Below are 19,471 nucleotides of genomic sequence, written 5' to 3'. Positions count from 1 at the left end.
AATACTCCTATTGAGCAATGATAGAGTGACTTTAAGCCTCACTAATACTCTGCATTAGGAATTGAAAGCTCCTCTGCATTCCTATACAGTACTGTAGATCTGAACTAGGGTCCTGTCTACAGCACAAATCAAATCATGTCTGTAGAGCGGAGTTGGGCCCACTTACACCTCTAGTGAATTTGGCCCTAGATCCTTACCCAACCCCTTCCTACTCTACAGGATGTGTTTTAAAGAGGGTTTTATAATGGTTCTACCCTGTAAACACCGGCCAGGAAAACTGTTTAAACAAAGCTATCAGGAGTCCATTTTAATGGTATTTAAAACCAGTTCCTGTATCACAGTGTTGTCACTAGTGTGGACAGTATCCAAGATCAAGATTGCCTGTATTCAGGGGAACATCTAGTTCCTGTGGGAAAAAAACTGATAGACCTGTCAAGGTTTCAGAAATAAAATGTGTGTATGTGTGTCTGTCTGTCTGTGTATGTGTGCAATATCCAAGAGTGTGTGCCCTCTGTTTCCTCCACCCTTTGATACTCTCTCATCTCCTCTCTCCTGCCCCCTCTCCTCATCACTGCAATTTGGACCTGGAAAACTGGTAGGGAAACCTGGTAGTCATAGAATCTCAGGGTTGGAAGGGACCTCAGGAGGTCATCTAGTCCAACCCCCTGCTCAAAGCAGGACCAATCCCCAGACAGATTTTTTTACCCCAGTTCCCTAAATGGCCCCTTCAAGGATTGAACTCAAAGGGGGTGGGGGGAAGGGGCGTTGGAAGGCTTGGTATTTAATCCAACCCAATTGATTTGCTAACAAATGAGCATTAGAAATTGCTACTAGTGCATGTGAGCACTAGTTGTCTCTATTTCATCTCTTCTTTATTCAACTCAGGATTGATCTGCCAATGCTTAGCAATCAGGGATATTCCTATTCAGCATAGAGTACAGCAATAGAAAGCAAAAAGTCAGTGTTGTTGTACATGGTGATTACTCATGAATTTTTATTTGCATGATCAGTACTTTTTTCATGTGGTCATTTTTTCTCCCATTGAATTGCTTAAGCTATATTTCCTGTATTCACAAATATATACATAGGAGCATCACATTTTATGCACATAAGAAGAGTATCACACTCAACTTATGGATTTACAGTGTATTAATTCTGTTTTAAGGGTTATGGTGAGAAAGCAGGAATTCTCTCCTTCTCCAGTAAAAAATCTTGGTGTCATGTATTTATTTTACATGCCTTTCCTAGTGATTTACCCCATATGTTTACAAGTTACCCTTTGCACGAAGTCCAGTACTCCTATCTAAGTATCTTATTTGCCACCAATTTCTCTGAAGAAAGTTCCGGCCTAGGAGAGAAAGCTGAAAGGAGAGACTATCCCCTTTGTTGGGGAGCCCCCGCATGCAGGAGCCAGGCACAATATACACTCAGGATGTGTCTACACTGCAGCTGGGAAGTGCGGTTGATTGCAATATGTATGGGCATACCTGAGCTAGCGTTGACTGAGCTAGCTCACTAAAACTAGCCACAGTACCCTTCTTCCTATACAATGACTAGCACAACAGGCAGTAATCCTGCAGAGATTTGAACATTAACAGGGAATGTGTTAATCACCGTGCAATGGAGGTGGATATGAATCTTGGTTACTCAGCAGTAGCAGGATACAGGCCAGGATGGAGTCAAACCTGAGTCTGAGGCTGATGCCATCAACTGAAAGAGTGGCAGGAGACAGGCCTTCAAGCAGAAGAGAGCCTGAAAAGTACTTAAAATAGCTCCCAGCATTTGGTAGCGGCCATTATAAGTACCTGAAGGCAAAACTTTCTTTTTTCAGTTCAGATTACTAGGAATCTAGAAACAGCTAAATGACTAGGCTTAATTAAAAATTGATTCTGCTTTGGAGAAGTGTCCCCTCATTACTAAAATACCTTTTGGCAGTATCAGTATATCCTTTTCTGTTTTTAGTCTCTCTGATAATACACACTAGTTGACAGAGTCAGAAATTTCTCTTTTTTTGTGGAGAATTTTGACTTTTATTGAAAAACAAAGCCAGAAGTTTTCTGTTCTTGGGTTTTCGGTTTTGTGATGAAAAGCCAAAACATCTTCCATGGAAAGCAGACATTTTTTTTCTGAAAAAAATATAGTTTTGTCAAGACCTGTTTTCTACCAAAAGAGTTTAGATGGAAAAATTTTGACCAGCCCTCACACTAGTACCTCATTTGACTTTTCTTCTTCTTTTTTTTAAAACACTAAAGCTGAACACTGCCCAGATTAATACCCAGGTTAATTAAATTCTACCAATAGGCTTAACGGTTTTCATTTTCACACATACACACACTTTTCTTGTCCATTAGATGAAGGATTTAGACATTCAGTGCTATGGAAATGAACCTGACTACGAATACACATGATGGTACCACAAGTTATCAAGCATGAGAAACTAATTCTGGATCTCATCCCACTCTTATGTCCATCACAAATTCTGCTCATCTGGCAGTCTGAGGCCAGGAGAAGAGAATTCTATTATCCGTGACCAGCACAGAGACACCCCTCCTCCCCCCGCCTCCAGTAAGTGTGTGAAGTTTATTTACTCAGACTTTGGTCAGAGGATAAGTGAATCTATAAAGGGGACAGCTCATCATGGGGAGTGGGGAGAAGAACCATTCAATCCCAAATTAACCAGAAATGCTGATTCTGGAATGCAAATTTTGGATAACTTTAATCATTCTTCCCAAAAGTTGTATAATCTAATGTCTCACTTGCCCTGAAGACATTATGGTTTGATCTTTCTGTAATGATAAATAGTTTCTTCAGTGGATCTGGCACAAGTGATCTTTATTTCAAGATCAGGCAAGTGTAGCAAGTGATGTGCTGCCAATATTTTAACAAAGGGGGTTCCATATTTTTTCCCCTAGTCTGAGAAAAATTTTGAGCACATGCAGTCTTGCTGCACACAGGAGGCTGAGGCAGTGGGGAATGTAGTCAGTGTTTTTGTTTCAATGGGAAAACCAGTTTCTTGTAATTATAATCATAACCAGGGAAGGAGGCAAATCACATGGCAAACTAATGTTTGCACAGTAAGTGCTGTTCACTGGAAATTTTATACAGCACTTTGTTCTTGAAAAGTATGCTGAGTACGCTGAGAGTTCACCACAGAGCTCTGCTTGTGTAATTTGAAATCAGGGCTTGGATTCCTGGTAGAAGGCCTCTCCTGTTTTGTTTTTTATATATACACAATGGTTTTGTATAATAAAGCCAGAGTTTTGCTAGGACCCATGTTGACATTTAGTTGTGTGAAAGCAGAAAAATATTCTCCCATCTAGTATTAACCAATGACATTCTCCTGTTTTTTCAGCTTTATGAAAAAGAAATTAGCCAATAAGAAAAAAATCTGATCGATTCCAAAGGTAAAAGTTCCTTCTGACGTATTTTAATGAGCCCTGTGGTAAAGTACCTTCTTCTCCTCAGCAGGCTCAGTCCTTTTTAGCTTTGGAGACACAGGCTTGGGCAAGGCAAATCCTTAATGGTAGCACAGGGTCCGGCTATTCCTTTCCCCAGTTGATCCCTTGTGCTTGTTTTCCTTCACTTCTGGGGAGGGAATGCAGCCTTCCTTCCTGGAAGGGTTCAGGGTCTTGATGCACCCCGCCTACTGGCAGCTTCCCTGCTTTTTTTTTTTTTTCTCTCTCTCTCTCTCTCTCACACACACACACACAAACACATACACACACACACACACTCCCATGCATGGGAGGGTTTAAAAAGGTCACGAGCAGTTGGAGCCAGCTGAACCTAATTAGTTCCCTAGTAACTCCTTTTCCAGCTGCACCTTATTTCCCGTGGTTATCTCTCCTTTTTTTGTTGTTTTTGTTTTGGCCGAGCAGCGCTCAGGGGGGTGGGTTGTTTTTGTTTTGGCGGCATGGCGCGGCTCTGGGGAGGGTGTTTCGGCGGGGCGGCGCGGCGCTGGGGAGGGTGTTTCGGCATGGCAGTGTGGTGCTCAGGTGGGGTGTTTTGGTGGCGCGGCACTAAAGGGGGTGTTTCGGCAGGGTGGCATGGTGCTGGGGGGGGTTCGACGGGGTGGCATGGTTCTCGGGGAGGGTTTCGGCAGGGTGACACAGCACTGAGGGGGGTGTTTTGGCGGGGTGGCATGGCTCTTGGGAGGGGTGTTTCGGAAGGGCAGCGTGGCGCTCGGGGGGGTGTTTCGGTGGGGCGGCGCTTGGGGGGGTGTTTCAGCGGGGTGGCGCTCGGGGCAGTGTTTTGGCGTCACGGCGCTGGGGGAGTGTTTTGCTGGGGCAGAGCTCTTTTTTTTTTTGCTTGGGGGGACAAAAAAGTTAGAGCCGGCCCTGCTAATTACTCCCCTCCACTCCCCCCCCCCCCGGTAACTGTTTGTCCTGGGTTTTCCACAGCCCCAGTAACTCAAGAAGGGGTGAGCTCCATTTCAGGAAGTGTAACTCCCTCTACTCCCAAGCCTTCTTAAAATTTGGTAGCAACATTTGAACAAGTGGCTCTCAATAGCATGTCACTGGGGTACAAGAAGTTCTGAGGTACTGTGGTGATGGCAAGGTACAAAAATCTATAATAGTTAGGCAGATAGTTACATATTTGTGTGTAGTCGTGGTTCATTTTACTTTTGGAATGGATCCCCTTAGCATTATTACTGGAACAAATGAACCCATAGCTTATTCTGTGCCTAGACAGAGTTCCTATACTCTGTTGAAAGACTTAGGAAAGCCCCTCTGTCTGTAAGTTATTTTCTCAATGAAACTGTATGAATCCAATTAATTAATCCATTCTTTTTAAACAGAAGTTGTCTGATTGAGTGCAGCATTACACAGCTCCTGGCAATGGGAACTGCAGTCCCAACAAGTTTCCCCTGGCACTCCAGGCTTATCCCTGACAAATCAATGCATAGGCAGACTTGTGACTCTGGGGCCTTTCAGTACACAATCTGTAGCTATTCGCGACACGTTATTCACTTCCCACCATTCTTATAACAGTCATAGGGTAACAGTCATAGAATCTGAGGGTTGGAAGGGACCTCAGGAGGTCATCTAGTCCAACCCCCTGCTCAAAGCAGGACCAATCCCCAGACAGATTTTTTTACCCCAGTTCCCTAAATGACCCCTCAAGGGTTGAACGCACAACTCTGTCCTCAGCAGACCAAGAATCCCCACAATGTAAATATTTGATTTTTTAAACCTGCTGCATATGATATCTGGCATTCCTTTGCCCTGATAAGGCTGCTTTCATTTGCTAGCTTGATGCCTGGCATTTCAGTATGGTGTGTTTATAAAACATTATTTGGAAGCACCTGCTCTCACTGAAGTGAATGAAAAAATTGCCATTGACTTCAATAAGAACAGGAACTAGCTAAGTCTGTTCTGGAATTGTAAGTTATGTATGTCAGCTGTCATTTCTACTGGGGACTATAGGGTGTTGCTGAGATGCAGCCAATAGAAGGAATATTCTGTTTTGAAACAGAATTTGGAGATAAGAGCTAAAACAGAGTTGAAAGAACAGTGAGATTTTGGAAAAAAACTGCTTCCTCTCAACTGGCTAAAGAGCAAATAATAAAAAAAGTCAAACATTTGCTACAATCTGTGCTGATGATTAGTTGTGTGAAAAGAACAATATTCCCACAACTGATGACATTTTGATTTTGGTCTGATTTCTTTGACTTTGACTTTATGAAAAGAATGTAGCCAACAGTGAAAAAACCTAGTATTTGAGAAAATGACTAAAAAATATTGTTATTATGAGGCTCTATAAAATTGTAAAGAATAAATCAAGGAACTCTTAAATCAAGATGTCCAATGCAGCAGAGCCTATAAAACAGGGGTTTGGTAACCTCTGACATGCAGCTCACCAGGATAAGCACCCTGGCGGGCCGCACCAGTTTGTGTACCTGCCGCGTCGGCAGGTTCGGTGGACCGTGGCTCCCACTGGCCATGGTTCGCTATCCCAGGCCAATGAGGGCTGCGGAAAGCGGTGCGGGCGAGGGATGTGCTGGCCTTCCTGCCACCCCCATTGGCCTGGGACAGTGAACCGCAGCCAGCGGGAGCCGCTATTGGCCAAACCTGCTGATGCGGCAGATAAACAAACTGGCTTGGCCTGCCAGGGTGCTTACCCTGGTGAGCTGCATGCCAGAGGTTGCCGACCCCTGCTATAAAATATCTGCAGATACAGATTTGTATAGAGATACTTTTAAAATATGTACTGACCTTTGAATGGGCAGGTAAAAGTGAAATGGAAAGGTGCTCTAAGACACACTTCACCATGGTTGGCATAGATCTGTGATTTTTTTTTCTCCACCCATCACCTTCAGATACATGTGCTCTTCAAGGAAAACCTGCTAAGACCGACAAAGTATGTGAGAACCAGAAATAAAGTGTTCTTGATCAAGGCTAACAAAAGGAGGTGGCTACGCTAAAACCTGGCCATCTTTAGAACAAACTGCAAGACCCAATTATCTTCCCATCATGATGGGAGACAGGGAAACATTACCATAGGGAGGGATTAGAGAAAGAGAATGGACCTAGAAGATCTACCTGAATCTGGGAGAGGCAAAGAGCAGAATCTGCTACAAAGTCTACTTTGGATAATGTGCAGCTCTTAATGACCTGACCAGCACTTAGTGCACAGTAGCACAGCTAGTGGGGGAGCAGGGGGAGTGGCCGGTGCTAAAATAATAAAATCTAAAATAGACTGGTTGAGATTATACTGTATCAGATCAAAAGCCCTATAGGGAAAGCCTTACCTATATACTGATGAATCCTTCACTGGGCACAGCAGACTCACCCCTTATTTAGGAAATTATGTATAAGAGAAGTTCAGGAATCCACTCCCTTTTTCCAAAAATAAGCTAAAAGATTGAATAAATTTAGTGCTCCCAAAAGGTGCCCGTCTGACAGCCCTAGAGACAAAAGTCCACTCTGTCTGCAGGACAAGTACTACCAGACTGCCTCTTCTAGCTTCCAGAGAAGATTGCTTCTTACTACAAGGAGTTTATTTTGCAAGTAATACAGGGCAGCCTCACTGGTGTTATGGCTGTAGTAAGGAGCAAATGCACAGTATCCTCCAACAAATGCAAGCCAGGAAGCTCTGGAGATACATCCTCCATCACATATAAAAAAAGGGGGGGAGGGATAGCTCAGTGGTTTGAGCATTGGCCTGCTAAACCCACAGTTGTGAGCTCAATCCTTTAGGGGGCCATTTAGGGATCTGGGGCAAAAATTGGTCCTGCTAGTGAAGGCAGGGGACTGGACTCAATGACCTTTCAAGGTCCCTTCCAGTTCTAGGAGATTGGTATATCTCCAATTATTACCTAACCTTTACCTCATGTCCCACCTCTACATATCCAGGAATAAAATAGTAAAGAAACTAGTGTAGCCATATATAAAACAAGATGTTCAGCATGAAAGAGATCAACATAAAGTCATCTCCTGAAAGACACAATGCACCATTTGTTAAGCAAAAAACAGACTGAGGTTCTGGAGATACCAGAAATTCTAACTTAAGAAAAGTTAGGCATGTTTGGATAGCTCTATTTTCATTCTGATTACAGAGAATACTTTATTAATTTGCCAATAGAAACCAAGTGGAAACTTAATGCTATTTATATTGCTTGGAGGCAGAAATTTGGCTCAAATGACAATCATATGGAAGTTTGAGCTGCCTATGCAGTGAAATGCAAGTTTAATGAAAAAACCCAAAGGATTAATTTCTTAGACTTAAAAATACCTTTTGTGAGAGAAAAGAAAAACCTCATATTTCTGTGAAAATGAATTTAAAGTATTTCATTTTCTAACCTTTACTGGCAAAATTCAAAGTGAATTAATCTGGGGTGTGAATTGGAAAGACTAACAGAATGGATAATAAAAGAAGCATGTAATTTTATCGGAAAATACACTGAGCCCTAAAAATATTGCTAAGGAGAAAATATCCAAACATCTGAAAGCAAGTGAAGCCACTTAAAAAATATTCTAGTGTGGGACTAAACGACCCAAAGAATTAGTAATGGTTGGGGTAGGAGTCTTTTATCTCTCAGTCAATGTTTGAACCTAGCTCAGGCCAATAATGTCAAAAGGCTGAGGTTGTTAATATACAATGGCAGCTCTTTTTTGATCTCCATGAATTGAGTTGCAGTTCTCAGTTCAGTTCCTGCTTTCTGATGTATGGTAGGACATGTGTAGCAGGATGGTTTGGTCACTCAGTAGGCCTAGTGGTCTGGGTCTCCAACTCCAGTTTTTCTATCAGTTCAAGATATCTCAGCCCTCTGGATGAAGTCCCAGCTAGACTGGTCTCTTTGCTGGTAAACCCTTGCTGTGCCCTCCTTGGGTCTAGATTGGATAGAGAAACCTAGGCCCTCCTTCTCCTCCACTAGGTCCCAGCCCAGGACCCTGAAAGTGCAGCAGCATGAGATGGCCTAGATTCAGCCAGCCCCTCGCTCACTTTACCCTGGGCACTTCTTACCACACCCTGTCTCTCAGTTCAGGGTGTGGTTACAGTTAACTTAAAGCCTTTATTCAAAACCCCCACTGTCTTGCAGCTCTCTTGTGCACTTGCCCACGGTTCTCCTTCCCACCTGACGAATGTCTAGGACGGGTGGGAGAAGACTCACCCCTACAGGTCCCAATGGTAGAAGAATCTTCTTCTATTGCTGCAGGGCAGAGCTTCTCCAGGAAATGGCCTCTTTCCCCCCCGCCCCCCATCTAGCATGCTGAAGTTCCCTTTATACTGGTCTTCTCCCCAGGAGCATGCTCAGCAGTACCTAAGGTGCGAGGCCTTCTGGGCCTAGTACTGCTCTAGTCCTTCCCCTGTCTCCTCCACAGTGTGGGGTTTGTAAACCTCATCACAACATGTAACTATATCACAAAAATTACTATGATGTGTGATACCAATTCAGACACTTACTGGAAACCAAAAGTCTTCACATTGTCCAAGCGTGGAGAATGAACCTGAGAGGTGGTCTTTGCACGTCAGGGTTTAGTCTCATTGGCTGGGAAAGGCAGTGTGGACAGTTTGGGACAATCCTATTCTTGTTCAGTGAATAGAGGACTTCAGCTTCCTGTGCTATTAATACAGATCACTGGACTGGGACTCAAGAGACCTGGCATCTATTCTCAGCTCTGCCACTGGCCTGCTGAGTGACCTTGGGCAAGTCACTTCCCCCCTCTGTGCCTCAATTTTTCTGTCTGTCTGTAAAATGAGGGTAATGATACTGCCCTCCTTTATGAAGCACAGTAAGATCTAGTTCTGGAAAGCGCTATAGCAGAGCCAGATATTATTCTTATGTGTGAACTTTACAGACAAAACATCATCATGACAGGGAAGGCAATGTGTTAACTAATATGCGACTTTCAGCCTGAAGAAAACTCTTCAGCCTAAACCACTAAGGAATTTGTGAAGGAAGATAAAAGTTACCAGAAACAAGAGAAGTATTGAGGGAGGGAAAAAAAATAGATCTAGAGGAACACTGTTGAAAGTTTTATAAATGACAAACCTACATTCTAAAAGACATTCCTCCAACACAGAGGAACATACAATTCAGTAATTCAGCCCCCTTCATCATAATTCAATAGAAACCAGCACTGCTTATCCATTCATCCAAAGGACCAAAACTGCACACTCTCAGAAACTGGGAACAGTGGGCAGATGGAATGAGAATAGCAAACTGTTTCCTGCTAAGCCCACTTGATGGAACTGGAAACCTGGCCACAATTGTGGTTTCAAGACAGGCATCGATGAAAAAGCTTCGGAGCTCACCACTAGACAAGTCAGCATTTGCCAAGTGTTACCACACTGTGCTTTCTCTGAGCAATGTGCACAGAGCCCTGCCTCGGGGGCACTGCAGGGCCTCATTACCTCATGCGGGAAGATTGTGCTTCATGAGGAAAGTGAGGTGTCATCATGAAGCACAAACCTCCCCCAGGGCTGTTCCAAGTGCAAGGGGAGAGTATGCTCTGGCTCCTCCCCACAAATCCCTGCCCCCTTCTGGGTGGTTGGCTCCCCTGAGGCAGCAATGGTCAGCAGTCCCCACTCACAGGCACAGCTGGTGTTCTCTGCCCTTTTGTAGGCTGTGCAAAGGAGTAGAGGGGTTCCTTATGCTCACCAAGACAGATCAAAATCTAACCCTATGCATTCAGAACAGGAAATAGCTGGGGTAACTGTTAGGTGCCAGTTGGCCGGTTATGGATTTTTAATGATGAATACTGTAGCTTTGAGTTTGTGGGTGGAATTCTATCAGCATGTCCAGAATTTTCATTTCATTAACACTGATTGTCATGTAGAATGGTTCCACTCTCTGTTATTCAGAAAAATAGAAGAATGGGACACAGTCATTTGAGGTTTCCTAGAAAATCAATAGGATCTCATGTTAAAGGATGAAATTCACTGCACTCGCCAGTCTGACTTGGAAATTGGATTTTGTTGTGTCAGTGAAGGACAACAGCATTTGGATGTGGATTAAGCCCAGATATGAAATTCAGTGTCTTGCTAACAGCACAAAGCTTTCAAATAGGGAGCAAAAGAAACGTTGTGTGGTATAATACAGATTAAACAGTCTCTTCTATTACTATTCATTTAATTTTTTTAAAGTATGTAAAGACCTTAATACCTCCAATACCTCTGGATTAATTTCACTTGTAAGAAATTGTTAAATTTTTAAGTGTTACAACAGCAGCAGACTGCTCTAGTTTAGAAAAAAAACAATGGTTAGTTCAGTGCTTTTTCACCTCAAGCACTTTCAAAGCGGAGATTATGCCTTCAGGATCTAATTCTGAGAGGTGCTGCTAAGCAACTGCAACCTCCATGTAAGTCAAATGGAGCTGTGGTTGATTAGCAGCTCTTGTTATTAGGCTCTGAACCTAATGGGCAAAAAAGCAAAATGAATCTGGTACTGTGTGTGCTGAGTTAAAATTGTAGTGGGCTCAGGGTCAAAGAATTTCATATTAGATATGGTTGACGGAAGTGTGGATATGATCACATTATTTTCATGAAACTGGTTTTCAAAGCCTCTCTGATGCATAGCATGCCTTGCTGGGCTCTTCTAATTGCTCTGGTGTCTGGCGCAAAACGATTGTCTGCAGTGAGGTTCTACACTCACTTGAGGGTATTTCTCTGTGTGCTTATGTGGACATAATGTGATAACTTTTGAATATGGCATCTGATCAATTCCAAAATTTTAGGGAGTGTTCTAGGCATAATGGGCAGAACTCTGTTGATTTTGGTAAAATCATAATACCATGACGGGGGGAGATAGGGAGACAAACGGATCTTCTTACATCAGGTCTATAATTGACTATAAGTTGATGGCAGTCAGTAGCACTTTCCAGCAACACCCCCCACCCATCTCAGCTCTGCCCATCATCCCAGTAGAGTTTAAAATGCTGATCCCTTATATTATCTCCCATACATAAAGAAAAGAAATAAGAATGATGGAGGGAATGGGAAAAGGGGAGCACAACATGTCCCTGGCATGGGGCGAGAATGGGGGACCCTGATATGGAGGAAAAGGGGGAATAGGTGACACACACAGCTCCTGGCTGGGGGGGGGATAGAATGGGGTGACCCTGGTATGAGGTGGAATGAGTGAAATGAGGATTATGGAGGGAAGGGGGAAGCTCACACAGCACTTGACATGAGAATAAAATGGGGCACAATGGTACAAGGGAATTGGGAGAGGCGCACAGAACCTCTGACATGGGTGGGGGGAAGAGGACATGGGAGGAAGGGAAAATGAGGGAGCACACAGAACCCCTAACATGGGTAGAGAATGGAGCACAATGGTGTACAGGGAATGCCAAATTGGGGGGACACACAGGGCCCCTGACATGAGCGAGAGGGTGGAGAGGGCGGGTTACAGGGAATGGGAAGGTGTCAGACAGGGAGCTTGTGGGGGAGGGGAAATGACCTAAAATATCATTTCCATACAAAAAAAGTGAAAGTCTGATATCATGGAATCTCCCAGACCCTGTCACTGCCATGCTGGGAAGGTAGGAATATGTATTTCAGTTGATGTAAAACTCCTGAGAGAGAGATTCCATCAACAGTTTTGCCTGAAAGTTCCTGAGGATCTGACCGACAGTGTTTCTTTACTGACAGTATACCCATAGTTGAGCTTTTTCTATATTATATTTATATAAATCTATTCTTGCCAGCATATTTTTCTATCTTTAGATTTAACCTCTGGATTTTCTGAATGACATTAATTTATTCATCCATTACAAGTTTATTAAATTCAGGAACCTTGCTAATTAAAGATACACTTTTTGTGCCTGACCAGTGTTTTGCCTGATAATATTATGGATCTAACCATTTATGTAACCGTTCAAAATATTCTTTTTCTATATTGACCCATTTAGGAGTTTCCTCATTCTTTTGTGATCCTGTGTCCCAATGTTTGGTTTATCATTTCACAATGAGGAAAATGTCAAGATGTCCAGGAAAGCACTTTAAAGCAGTTGGCCATTCAGTCATTTGTGGTTTTGTTATGAGTACTTGTGACACCTAGTGGTTAAGACCTATAGTAATGCACAAGACACTAAAGGAAGAGGAAGTAGAAGGTGGAGACAAAAGTGGGGGGAGGAAGGGTTAAACACAATCTGAGGAGGAACCTGGTGACTGTAGAGGTGGAACAAAAACACTGTTGGACACAGTGTGAATTAAAAATGTTCCATTGACACTGATGTGAATGTTTTTGTGGTGCCTGAGCCAGCAGAACCAGATATGCCATCTAGCAATGAAGAGCTCTAGCTACAAAAACATTTTGAGATGGGTTTGGGAGATTATGGGTATGGGCCAAAAGAAATCTGATGAGATTCAACAAGGACAAGTGCAGAGTCCTGCACTTAGGAAGAAAGAATCCCATGCACCACTACAGGCTGGGGACCGACTGGCTAAGCAGAAGTTCTACAGAAAAGAACCTGGGGATTACAGTGGATGAGAAGCTGGATATGAGTCGACAGTGTGCCCTTGTTGCCAAGAAGGCTAACGGCATATTGGGCTGTATTAGTAGGCGCATTGCCTGCAGATCGAGGGAAGTGATTATTCCCCTCTATTTGACACTGGTGAGGCCACACCTGGAGTATTGAATCCAGTTTTGGTCCCCCCACTACAGATGGGATGTGGACAAATTGGAGAGAGTCCAGTGGAGGGCAACAGAAATGATTAGGGGGGTGGGGCACATGACTTCCGAGGAGAGGCTGAGGGAACTGGTCTTATTTAGTTTGCAGAAGAGAAGAGTGAGGGGGGATTTGATAGCAGCCTTCAACTACCTGAAGGGGGATTCCAAAGAGGATGGAGCTCAGCTGTTCTCAGTGGTGGCAGATGACAGAACAAGAAACAATGGTCTCAACTTGTAGTGGGAGAGGTCTAGGTTGCATATTAGGAAACACTATTTCACTAGGAGGGTAATGAAGCACTGGAATGGGTTACCTAGAGAGGTGGTGGAATCTCCATTCTTAGAGTTTTTTAAGGCCCGGCTTGACAAAGCCTTGGTTGGGATGATTTAGTTGGTGTTGGTCCTGATTTGAGCAGGGAATTGGACTAGATGACCCCCTGAGGTCTCTTCCAACCCTAATATTCTATGATTCTATGACTAAAGAGGTTTGAGTTCTGTGGTAAGGCTGATGCTTAAATAATGGGATACAGTTATGCAGCCTCCTAGCTTTGTTGCAGAACTGAGCTATATTACTCTAAAGCATGTCTTCCAGCAAATGAAAAGGCTACTTGGAACATTAAAGGCTGCCTTATGAAAAGAGTGTGCCCCAATAGAGAGGCCCAGGAGTTATAGATAACTGAGTTTCATCAACACTACCAGGACACTCACAACTATGCTTTTGATGGGGAGGGGGAGGGGTGTCTCCTGAACTGGGCACTTCCAATGTATGAAGGAAAGAGAAGCGATTCCCTTTTAAAATCCAGTTTACTGCTGGCTCATTTCCTGACAGAGAACCTCTATCCAGCCTGACTACACCTATGACAGATGTGGTCATACATACTGTTCAAACAATTTATGTCAGTACTGTTGTAAGGTGTGTCCAACCAGTAGAGAAACTTTGGATCACAGTAACTCTGTGATCTTTTAGAATTCTTAGGGATGCGTAGGATTGACAGTTCTTTATGTCACTCCCTAAAGACAGTTTTTGCCAGTTGCTCTTAGGCTTTGTGAGTGATCATTTGACTGGGACCAACCAGTCTTAACTCTATTTGCCAATCCCATCAGTCATCATCAGGTGATGTTCTATCAGAAGTGGACAGAAGAACTCTAATATACTAGGATATAGTAACTAGGGTACAAGTTGTATGTGATCCAGAGATATTTGCCAACAGAAAAAGGAGTGAAATTGATTTTTGGGCTATGCCCCAGGATCACCTTACTTTCCTCATGCCTTCCTCTGCACAATGGAAACAGTTAGGAATGAAAGTTGAATCTGCTAACTGGCTCCAAATTCCATTCCTCCACTTTCCCACTCAGCGCCTCAGACTTGCAAGTAAGCCAAGAAACATTGACCCATCAGGTCAGAGCAGCAGAGTCACTCTGTTGGGATTTAATGCCATCAGTCCGTGATGAGAAGCAGTCTTGTGTATGGGAACTTGGCAGGACAAATCTAGAGCCACACTGTAATCTCACAATGGCCCTGGACTGTTATACAAAGCCCTGGAGAGTAAAGGGAAGTTGAGACTAGAAGCAGCTGGACATGACACCCCACTGGTGGCTGGGATGATTAATAGTCAGCCCCCTGGATTGCAGAAGTCCAGAAGGAGTTGACATGCAAGAAAAGGCAGGGCCGTATAGGGGAGTTAAAATTTGCAGCCAGGGTGAGAAGCTGTGAAGCGGCAGAGCAGCTAAGAAAGGAGCCATCCTGTTGATCCAGGTGAGACCTCAGCAGGAAACTGCCACCAGTCTATGGATCTAGGGTAGGGCTCAGGAAGTAACGTTGCCCCAGAAAAGCTGTGAAAGTGGTTAGTTTTTTTCCTTTTTCTTTTCATGAATGAATGTAACATTCATATAAATTTGATCCATGTGTAGGCAGAAGAATAATGAAATACCAGAAATTACAAGATCATTAGCTTCTTATCCTTGCACTGTCAAATGTACAAGTTAAGAAGCTATTAAAATAGAAACAATTACTAAACTTAAAAATAGAAACAAGAAATTAGGAAACTGGCCAGGTTCGATTTCAGGATCACCCTGAATTCTTTCCTCGGTGCTGGCTGGTGAGTCTTGCCCACATGCTCAGGGTTTAGCTGATCACCATATTTGGGGTCGGGAAGGAATTTTCCTCTAGGGCAGATTGGCAGAGGCCCTGGAGGTTTTTCGTCTTCCTCTTCAGCGTGGGGCATGGGTCACTTGCTGGAGGATTCTCTGTACCTTGAGGTCTTTAAACCACGATTTGAGGACTTCAATAACTCAGACATAGGTTACGAGTTTGTTACAGGAGTGGGTGGATGAGATTCTGTGGCCTGCATTGTGCAGAAGGTCAGACTAGATGATCATAATGGTCCCCTCTGACCTTAAGTCTATGAGTCTATAATTTACACTGGTGTAATTGAGAACAAAATCTGGTTAATTAGGGTCAAAGTTGATGTTTTAACATCTAGCCTAAAAATCTCAGTAAGGAGACAGTAACCATCCATGTGCAATTTGTCTATGTTCCTTTCTTTTCATCTAGAAATGCCATTGAAAACTACATAACAAATTTTCAGCTAGTTCTGGGGCTGCTAAAATCCTCTTCTTTTGACAAAAAAAACTGAATTTAAGTGTTAGAATTTATATAAGAAAAATAAAATCAAAATGTTTATACCTTCATCATTTGTTTTCTTGCTTTCAGAGAGTCTTAGCAGTGTAGAGAGTGTTAGTCTTATCAATGGGTGGAACAGCTTTGGAAAAATTCCACATTGGTTTCCCGGTTAAAGAGAAATTCCTCAGATTTGATTTTTCCTGGAAGAGTAAAAGTCTTTTTTTCTAGTGGCGTTAATTGTAACATTTCCTACTTGTAAAGAACAAATTATGAGGGATTGTCCTGCATTTACAATAAAAAGTGATACCTGTTTGTGCTATGAGTAATGAGTGAGCTAATAACTGGCTAGCTACAGCTGAGCTTTCCAAGAAAGCAGTTTCTAGTTTGGTGTGAGGACATGGCCACATAAATACTAGTCTTGTAACTAGCAATCACAAGCCAGATAAGAACTGTGTCTATGCACTGCACCCCAGAGATGCAAACCACATAAAAGGATGTGAGCTGGTTCATTTTAGCTTGTGCATTAACAACGCTAATGAAACGTCTAAGAATCTTGCCCTCAGTTATACCTATATAAACCCATTGTCCTCAGTTACACCAAGCACAACCCTATTGCCTTCAGTAGGCAACAGGTGAAGTCACTGGGGTCACAAAGGCATCCCTGTAATTGGAATTAAGTTATTAACTCTGTTGATGATGCTCAAGCTATAAAAAAATGCAGTTGGCTTTTCCAGAATGACATTGGTTCTACAGGGCTCCCTGTAGGAAGGAGTCAAATCTTACTCTTTCTTTTCAATAAACCAGGGGTTGGCAACCTTTCAGAAGTGGTGTGCTGAGTCTTCATTTATTCACTCTAATTTAAGGTTTTGCGTGCCAGTAATACATTTTAATGTTTTTAGAAGGTCTCTTTCTATAACTCTCTACTATGTAACTAAACTATTGTTGTATGTAAAGTAAATAAGGTTTTTAAAATGTTTAAGAAGCTTCATTTAAAATTAAATAAAATGCAGAGCCCCCCCGGACCAGTGGCCAGGGCCCAGGCACTGTGAGTGCCACTGAAAATCAGCTCATGTGCCGTCTTCGGCACCCGTGCCAGAGGTTGCCTACCCCTGCACTAAACTAAGCAGAGCAACTGAATGCACATAGGACGCAGTTCTGCTTAGTAAGTACGTGCCATTGCACAGTTACTTTGCATGGTCAATCAAGAAAAATAACTGAGTTTTATTTACAAGTTCTGCTGAGAACCAAGCCCATTGGAAATGGGCAATGAAGAAAATTAATTATAGCTTTCTCACTAGAAGTGTGAAATAATTGTGAAGACATTAGGAATTTAATGCTGTGCCATGTGTTTGGTAGGTGTTTCAGAAGCTATTTCAGTCAATACTTTTATTTTTAACATAGTATGTGACATTGGATTAGAAATGCTTTTTTACTTGTTTGGACATATTAATGGAGTTATCAGGGAAGTGTTACTGTAAGATGCAACTGAATATCCTTCCTACTGAAATATGTTGATACTATCCAAGGCCAATACACAATGTAAAGGAAATGTTTTCCCTGTGATAAAGTAATTAATTGGAATCACTTTGGCAGAATCAATGTGCTTTGGCCTGTACTTCATTTCCACACACTACTCTTATGTTTTATTTTATTCCAAGAATAAAACAGAGCCAGGCAACGTATTAAGAAGTGTAGAGTAGCAATGCCCTTTTCATCCCTCTATTGCTAAAAGTTAGCATCACCAGCATATTGGACCAAAAATAGAAACAGTAACTGATCATCATTTCCTTTTGTCTCTGATTGTGTTGAATTGTTAACATCACCGGATTCATAAAAACAGGAAAGACCCCTCACATGTTACATTTTACAATATTTAAACCTTTTGAACAGCCCTTAGCATGAATTTCTTAAAAATTAAGCACTTACGTTTTACCTCTAAGAGTACATCTACACTGTATCTCGGAGTGGGCTTCCCAGCTCTGGTGGGACAGATGTGCACTAGCTCTTCTACAGTTAGCATACTAAAAATAGCAGTGTAGCCCAGGCAGCAGCTCAAGCTAGTCATCCGAGTACAAACGTGCCCAGACCCCCGGATAAGTACTTGGGAGGCTAGCTCAAACCACTGTCCATGCTGCACCTGGCTATACAACTATTTTATACTACTAGCTTGAGCAGTGCCACCACATGTCTGTCTACCAGCAGTGGGAAGCACATCCCTGGCAATGGTGTAGACATACCCTAAAATTCAGGTTCAAGACCTGATGCCAAGCCCACTGACATAATGGAAGGTTGCCCACTGACTTCAGTGGATTTTAGCTCTGGCTTTAAGTGCTACTTAAGGGTTGAGGGATGCACCCTTAAATTGGGCAATCTTATCTCTGGATCAACAGAAGTCCACTTCACAAAATAGATTAGTATATACATCACCATTCCCAGGAGAGCCCCAAGTCTGACCATGTGTAGAGACTGAACTACTCCAACCCCGCCCAGAAAAGGAGTCATCAGTTCTTCAGTAAACTCTGAAGTATAAGGGCTTGTCTACATGCAGATACTCAGGAAAACTAATCCAAATGAACTAAGGCCTGGTCTATACTACGGGGTTAGGTCGAATTTAGCTGCATTAGGTAGATTTAAAAATGAATGCGTCCACACAACCAACCCCGTTCCGTCGACCTAAAGGGCTCTTAAAATCGACTTCTGTACTGCTCCCCGACAAGGCAAGTAGTGCTAAAATCGACTTTGCTGGGTCGAATTTGGGGTAGTGCAGACGCAAATTGACAGTATTGGCCTCCAGGAGCTATCCCAGAGTGCTCCATTGTAACTGCTCTGGACAGCACTTTGAACTCTGATGCACTAGCCAGGTACACAGGAAAAGCCCCGGAACTTTTGAATTTCATTTCATGTTTGGTCAGCGTGGTGAACTCAGCAGCACAGGTGACCATGCAGTCCCCCCAAAATTGTAGAGTGTAGAATGCTTCTACGCTCCCCCGCATCATCTCTGTTCCTGAGGTTATCACAGATTAGAAGGCAAAAAAAACCCACACTCATGATGACATGTTTTCTGAGCTCATAAAGTACTTCTGCACTGATAGAGCACAGCTTAATGCATGGAGGCATTCAGTGGCAGAGGCCAGGAAAGAATTAAGTGAGTGCGAAGAGCAGAGGCAGGATGCGATGCTGAGGCTAATGAGGAAGCAAACGGACATGATGAAGCATCTGTTGGAGCTACAGGAAAGTCAGCAAGAGCACAGACCCCCACTGCATCCACTGTATAACTGCCTACAATCCTCCCCATGTTCCATAGCCTCCTCACCCAGATGCCCAAGAACGCAGGGGGAGAAGGCTCCGGGCACCCAGCCACTCCACTTCAGAGGATGGCCCAAGCAACAGAAGGCTGTCATTCAAACAGTTTGTTTATTGTAGCCACACTAAAAATCAATGTGGCCTTGTCCTTCCCTCCTCCCCCACCCCACCGGGGCTACCTTGTCCGTTATCTCATTTTTTTTAGTTAATAAAGAAAGAATGGATGGTTTCAAAACAATAATTACTTTATTTTGAAGGGGGAGGGTGGTTGTCTTACAGGGAATTAAAATCAACAAAGGGGGCGGGTTTGCATCAAGGAGAAAGGCACACAACTGTCACACCGAAGCCTGGCCAATCATGAAACTGGTTTTCAAAGCCTCTCTGATGTGCAGCATGCCTTGCTGGGCTCTTCTAATTGCTCTGGTGTCTGG

The 19,471-nt window shown here is 43.1% G+C and overlaps 1 long non-coding RNA gene across 1 annotated transcript; it reads right to left on the bottom strand.

Annotated features, from left to right (window-relative positions):
- Nucleotides 1–1,895: 1,895 nt before the first annotated feature.
- Nucleotides 1,896–6,847, bottom strand: LOC120399000. The gene is made up of 3 exons (XR_005594875.1): nucleotides 6,752–6,847; nucleotides 6,216–6,343; nucleotides 1,896–2,126 (listed from the first exon to the last, which is right to left on the bottom strand). It is a non-coding gene; the product is annotated as an uncharacterized LOC120399000 (long non-coding RNA).
- Between the last annotated feature and the right edge of the window lie 12,624 nt (nucleotides 6,848–19,471).

The sequence above is a fragment of the Mauremys reevesii genome, linkage group 2 (assembly GCF_016161935.1).
Source record: "Mauremys reevesii isolate NIE-2019 linkage group 2, ASM1616193v1, whole genome shotgun sequence".
NCBI classification, from domain to species: domain Eukaryota; kingdom Metazoa; phylum Chordata; order Testudines; family Geoemydidae; genus Mauremys; species Mauremys reevesii.
Note: the sequence above shows the minus strand (reverse complement) of the source record. Positions and strands in the feature narration are given on the sequence as shown.